General features: G+C 49.7%; 1 protein-coding gene across 1 annotated transcript in view; it reads right to left on the reverse strand.

The window, feature by feature from the left end:
- The window catches only part of PRDM10 (PR/SET domain 10), a 79110-nt gene extending 73364 nt beyond the window's left edge, over window positions 1–5746 (reverse strand). Inside the window, exon 1 of the mRNA XM_059676931.1 lies at window positions 5559–5746. The gene's annotated coding sequence lies outside the window, so the exon portion shown is untranslated. The remainder of the gene's footprint in view (window positions 1–5558) is intronic.
- Between the last annotated feature and the right edge of the window lie 1106 nt (window positions 5747–6852).

Genomic DNA, 6852 nt, shown 5'->3' on the forward strand with positions numbered 1-6852 from the left:
TGAATGCTGTAGGGACAATGGGAAGACCAATTTGGCTGAAGCAGTGGGTCCAAAAATCAGTAGACATTACTGAGTCCCATTACTCTACTTTGTTGTTGAGCCATTTATACTATTGAGGCACGTGAAAACAAGCACTCTCCCACCTCATCTATGAGACTGATGGTATTATCATCCCCATTAATAAAGAAACTAGTTGCCCTAGCCTGTTTGGTTCAGTGGATAGAGCGTCGGCCTGGGAACTGAAGGGTCCCAGGTTCGATTCCAGCCAAGGGCACATAGCTGGGTGGAGGGTTCGATCCCCAGTAGGGGTTGTGCAGGAGGCAGCAGATCAATGATTCTCTCTCATCATTGATGTTTCTCTCTCTCTCTCTCTCTCTCTCTCTCTCTCTCTCTCTCTCTCTCTCTTCCTCTCTGAAATCAATAAAGAAATATATATATATTTTTAATAAAGAAACTAGGCCCTAACCAGTTTGGTTCAGCAGATAGAGCGTCGGCCTGCAGACTCAAGGGTCCCAGGTTCGATTCCGGTCAAGGGCATGTACCTTGGTTGCGGGCACATCCTCAGTGGGGAGTGTGCAGGAGGCAGCTGATCGATGTTTCTCTCTCATGGATGTTTCTAACTCTCTATCCCTCTCCCTTCCTCTCTGTAAAAACCAATAAAATATATTTTTAAAAAATAGAAATAAAAATAAAGAAACTAGTTAATGATTTATTAAAGAAACGAAGGCTTAAAAAAAAAAAAAAGAAAGAAACTTAGGCTCACAGAAGTAATGGGCCCAAGGTCACAGCCAGTCAATTGAGCTGAGCTATGAATCAGCGTAGGTTCCTTTGCCTCTAGAGCCCATGCTGTTAAGTGCTACACAGCATCAAACCTCCATAGTTAGTAAAGGAAATACATCTACAAAGGTCAAGGAGGGCAAAACGGTCAATGTTTTCAAATATAGGTGTGAAACAACATTTTTACCTGTAGGCCATGATTCTTTGTGTTTAAAAGGACAGTTGTCCCGCCAGCACCAGTTTGGCTCAGTGGATAGAGCATCGGCCTGAGGACTGAAGGGTACCGGGTTCGATTCCGGTCAAGGGCATGTACCTTGGTTGTGGGCACATCCCCGGTGGGGGATGTGCAGGAGGCAGCTGATTGATGTTTCTCTCTCATTGATGTTTCTAACTCTCTGTTCCTCTCCCTTCCTCTCTGTAAAAAAAAAAAAAAATCTATAAAATATATTTTAAATAAATAAATAAATAAAATAAAAGGACAGTTGTCCCACAAGTTGGTCCAAAGTTCACACTTTGAATGAAACTATTATGGTTTGTTTGTTTTTAATCCTCACGGGAGGATATGCTTAGAGAGAGGAGGAGGGAGGGAGGAAGGGAGAGAGAAACATTGATGTAAGAGAGAAACATGGATCGGTTGTCTTTTGTAGATGCTATCACTGGGGAAGCTACCTGACACCCAGGCATGTGCCCTGACTGGGAATCAAACCGGCCACCTTCAGGTGCACATGACAATGCTCAACCAACTGAGCCACTCTGGCTGGGCTTACGGTCTTTTCTTAAATCACAGGAGAAAAAAATTATGAGCTTGATTTTCTCAATTTTAAGTTTCTCCCAGAGATCTTTCTTAAGTCTTTGAAAATTGGTACATTATAAAAATCAACGGGTAAGTAACAAACCAAGTTTGGGAAATTTTAGTTGCTTATGCTTAGCTCAACTTTTTTTTTTTTTAATATATTTTTATTGATTTCAGAGAGGAAGGGAGAAGGAGAGAGAGATAGAAACATCAATGATGAGAATCACTGATCGGCTGCTTCCTGTACACCCTCTACTGGGGATCGAGCCTACAACGGGCATGTGCCCTTGACCGGATTCGAACCTGGGACCCTTCAGTCCACAGGCCGATGTTCTATCCCGAGCCAAATCGGCAAGGGCAGCTCAACTTTTTGGTTAAAGAATTATGTGCTCAACAGCTATCATTTTATTAAGTTCAAAGTATTAATTGAATATGTTAATTCCATAACTGTTAACTCAATTTTCTGGTCGTCTTAAGATTAAGGTGTTCTGCAAAATAATAATGCTTCTGTGAGAGCTGACAACACTCAGATGATCAAATACATCAACATATTAGCAGTATCTATTAGTAGAAACTAAAGAAACAAAAAGATAAATGCAAAAACAAATAAAAGGATAAAAAAATTGTATGATGACAGTGCTACTTGGGAACGCCCACCCCTACCAGACTAAGTCTCAGTTCATGAGAATCACACATGCCATCCACATGTAACTTTATTTTAATTTACCTTGGAGCACGGAAGACAATTCCTTGAGAGAGAGAAACATCCATGGGAGAGTGAAACATCACCAGGGATCAAGCCTCAAACCCAGATACATGCCCTGACCAGGAATCCAACCAGCAATCTTTCGGTGGGCAGGACAACGCCCAGCCAGCCAACTGAGCCACACCAGACACGGGTAATTTTAAATGTTCTGGTAGCCACGTTTTCTTAACATAAAAAGCAGGCTAACATAATTGTAATAATATACTTTATTTACCTTAATATCTGCAACATATTTCAACATGTAAACAGTATTTTAGAAACAGAAGTATTTGGGGGTTTTCATACTAAGTCTCAAATCTGGCATGCATTTCATATTTGCAGCACTGACCATATTTCAAGTGCCCCACAGACCACGTGGGACAGCACAGATCTCAGGGATCACAGCAGGAAAGAGGCTGTGGCCTGCAACCTGCCACGAGAAGTGAAGGACCTGGGTAAAGAAAGGGGGCATTTAGCTCCAATAATTCTGTTAAAACAAGACTTCAACTAAGAAATGAATTTTTAAAAAATATTTTAGCAGTTATTTTCGCCACATTTTAACTAGTCTTGCTGTAGTTGTGACGACTTGGGATTATCCATAACCTTCTTCCTCCTCCCTTTCCATTTCTGCACTCCCTAGTTCTCGAAACTATTTCAAAATTATAAATAAAACAAAACATACTTCCAGGTGTTTTCCACAACCTGAACAAACTTAAAAATCTGCACAGGTACAGGCAATGGAAGGCACTGAAGGATTGCTGAAGAGGGAATGGAAACAATGTTTCAGAGTCAAGTATCAATGTCACAGGGGGAGCTGCAGGAGGTAGCTGGAAAGGCGCCAGTTCAGAGTGTTCCACAGAAGTCTTGAACCGGAGTTCTCACACTGATACTAGAAGGACAAAGGCCAGACGCCCTCGCCCTGTCTAGTGACTCAACTTTAGTAGTGATTCAACTACATCTCATAAATGCCAGACGAGGGAGAGGAAGGCTGCCACAGAGATTTGGTCAAGTCAGAGGGGAGCTCCCCTCTTGCCTTCCCACCAGGAGAATCCGAGCAGAACCATTCTGCAAAGATTTGGTTGTGGCGAGCATTTGCTTTTTCTTAACTCGTTGACTCAACACCAGACCAAGTTCTCATTTATTCTCAGAGTACCTATGATAAATTTCAACAGTAGCCGATAAATTCTGCTCGTGAAAAATAGAATACAAATTTCTGGTATGTCCACACATTTTGGAAAGGAGGTGGGGGTGGGGGTGGGGAAAGACTGTACTTTAGTGGTGAACAGGTCAAAGTACATCAGCCTTCTATTTTAACGCAAACGATGACTAAACAATTCAAACCTTGCACTGACAGCATGTTCAACAGTTTACTATTTTTACCGGATGAAATTATGTATTTACCAATGCTGACCATGTAAAATTAAGGAAATCAAAATTATAGCTGCATATTTCTCAACTCTTTAAACAATTCTGCTTGTTACTCAGAAACCTCTCCCACTAGGTTAGGCGCTTGAAAGGTAAAATGATTCAAATCTTGCAATTATTTTAAAGAATGAAAAAGCATCCAGAGCTTTTTGACGACATGGACTTGGCCGTTTCTAGAATACAGACTCAATTACGTTCACCGGGCGAAGAAAACGTCTTGGTCCAAGTTTTTAAAATGTGAATCTACTGCTAACTTCTGCACTTTAACATGGTTCACTTTATGCCCGTTTCGCCTCAATTTATTAAAAGAGTAAACCTGCAAGTTCCTTTCTAAACATACCAGATTGAATCAACCCTGCTTTAAAGTCGGCTTTGCTCCAACCAATCCGTTTTGGGGTTTTTCGTTTGTTTGTTTCTCGATTGTACAGCAACACGTATGGTTGGTTCATCAACATAGACGCTCCTTGGGCGCTGGGGGTGGGTGGTGGGTGGGAGAGTGCTAACAACAGAGAGTAGACCTTCCTACTGAAAGCAACAGAGGAACGGGTCGGTAAAAGAGGCCACGAACCAGTCCCAAGTGATGTTGCGTTTAATGAAGGCTAAGTTACAGTTTAGAGAAGTTCTGGGTGCGATGCGCCCGGCAAGATTTGAACAGGCGCATGAAGACACCGGGCTGAGCTGGGTGGGACGCAGCGCGCGTTTCATCCTCGATGACAGCACCCCCGCCAGCCCTGCGGGTGCTTGGCCGTACGCAAAGGTTGAAAACGCAAAGCCAACAAACCCGCCGAGCCGGGCCGAACGCGCAGGCACCCCAAACTCTGCAGCGCTGCGTTCCCTTTCCTTAGGAGACGGGGGGGGGGGGGGGGGGGGGGCCTAACACCTGGCCACGGGCTAACCAATGCCTCGGGAAAGCGGAGGATGGGCTGCAAGCCGAAACACCAACCATCCCCCGGCTCCCCCGCGGCCTTCCACGCCCGCCTCTGCACTCTGCACGCAGCACAGGTGGACCTCGGCCTCCAACCAACGCGCCCCCGGCCACTCATCCGGAGACGAGCCCCAGCGCGCCATCCCCGCGCGCCTCCAGGAAACGGGGCCTCCCGGGTCCCAGGGACGCCCACTCGTAAAAAGGAACGGGGGTCCGGCCATCCATGGCAGGTGGCGGCGCGGCCTCCGGGGACAAAGCAGGGCGCTCCACGGCACAGGCCCGCTGCCCACCCGGCCCCTGGGACCCGGCCGCGCCGCCACCCCCGCACGCCCCCCCCCAACCCGGCCCCGATCGCCGGGGACGCCCCGCAGCCACCCGTGCGCCCGCCCAACCGCCGCCCAGGAGCGCGCCGGGCGCCCAACCGCCGTCCCGGCCCAACCAACGCGGGCAGGGGAGAGAGGTGCGCGCGGCCGGCGGAGCGTGCGAGCCATCGGGGGTCGCGGGGAGGAGGTGTGCGCGGGGAAGACGGGGGCGCAGCGGCGCCGAGGCGGTCGCGGGACGCAGCGCCGGGAGGGACGCCTGCAGGGGGGTCTGCCCCATTCCCCTAAGAAGGTGCCGATGGTTTGACCCCCCCACCCCGAGTGAGGTGCCGCGTCCCAGCCCCGGCTGGACTGTACCATCGGGCGGTGCCGCCGGGATTTCTCCCCCCCACCACCACCATCCATTCCCCCCCCACCCGGGTCCGCGGTCGGTTGGCCCCGGCCGGGCTCTGAGACGCGGAAAGCGCTTGGCGCCATTTTGGGTGGGACTAAGCAAAGACGAAACACCCTCCCAGTCGCTGGGGTACTCTGGACGCCGGCTTATCCGGTTCCCTTAATCCTTTAGGTACTTACACGATGTTGGGTGAGGGGAGCTGGAAGATCAGCGGGTCCCCGATCCTCTCTCCCTAGGGGTGATGGAAATCAATCCCCCCCCGCCACCTCCAGGTGGTTCTTCCCGCCGCAGAGTGGGAGCAGCATAAAAGGCGGGGCCTCATTACCATAATCTGCCTGGCAACCTGATCTCGGCGTTATGTGATTGGCTGAACTCTACAAACCCCATGCCCAGCCTAGATACCAGTAACGCTGGGACGAACTGACAGGCCCAGATTTAAGACGCATGACGAAGATTTCCGAGCGGCTTTTTCACTCGGCAGAGAAGGCAAAAGGAGATCCACACAATGGCCCAATGACGGAAGGCCTCTTTATTTCGTGCTCTGCTGTTCTTTGAAAATCCAATCAAAGAGCGGGTCTCAGGCAGGGCTCGCCTGCGTTCGCACTCTAAGCCAATCAGAAAAGCCGACTCTTCGGATGCAGAGTCGGCCAGGCTCTCGGGGTCCCGCGGGCTCCGGGGCGGGGAAACCACCAGCCTCCGAGCTCCAGGTGGAGGGGACGCGCTGCATGCAGGTGGGGGTTCCAGGCCCCCGACGCCCGAGAGGCCACGTGTCCTGCAGCGGCGTTCCTGCCCAGCGCGCAGCTGAACCGGTGCTCCGCGCGGAAAGCCGCGCCCCGGCCTCGGGCTCTAGGGTCGCGGGGCTGTGCCCGGGCCCGAGGGCTTCTTTCCACCTCTGACCCGCCCCCTCTTAGGTCCCTGTCCAGCCCTGGAGCGCTTCACTGCATCTATCCTTTCTCCTGACCATTCAGATAAAGGGAATGTTTTTTCGGAAACGTGGAGTATTATTATTCAATGCTGGTTAACCAGTAGTTTAACCCCTTTCTTAACCAAGGGCCCCCACACCCTACCATCCCTTAAAATTGCCTTCTCCAAGGGTAATCGAGTGCATGCAAATAAGCTCAAGCTTTGGAGCAAGAACCGCAGCTCTGGTTCTACCCGTGATATGAATGGATGGCGACTGGATCTCCAAGAGACCTGAAAACGTTGCACCCTCAGGGAGCAGGTTTCCCATCCACGACATCTACCTGTCTGCATTATTGTGAAGATTAAATAAGACTTACAGCCCGGCCTGTGTGGCTCAGTGGTTGAGCTTCGGCCTATGAACCAGAAGGTTCTGGTTCGATTCCCGTCAGGGCAATTCCCGCCCAGGTTGTGGTCTCCAATACCCCGTGTGGGGCGTGTAGGAGACAGTCCATCCTTGATTCTCATCATTGATGTTTCTATCTCTCCTTCTCCCTTCCTCTCTGAAGTCAA

The sequence above is a fragment of the Myotis daubentonii genome, chromosome 19 (assembly GCF_963259705.1).
Source record: "Myotis daubentonii chromosome 19, mMyoDau2.1, whole genome shotgun sequence".
Classification (NCBI taxonomy): Eukaryota; Metazoa; Chordata; class Mammalia; order Chiroptera; family Vespertilionidae; genus Myotis; species Myotis daubentonii.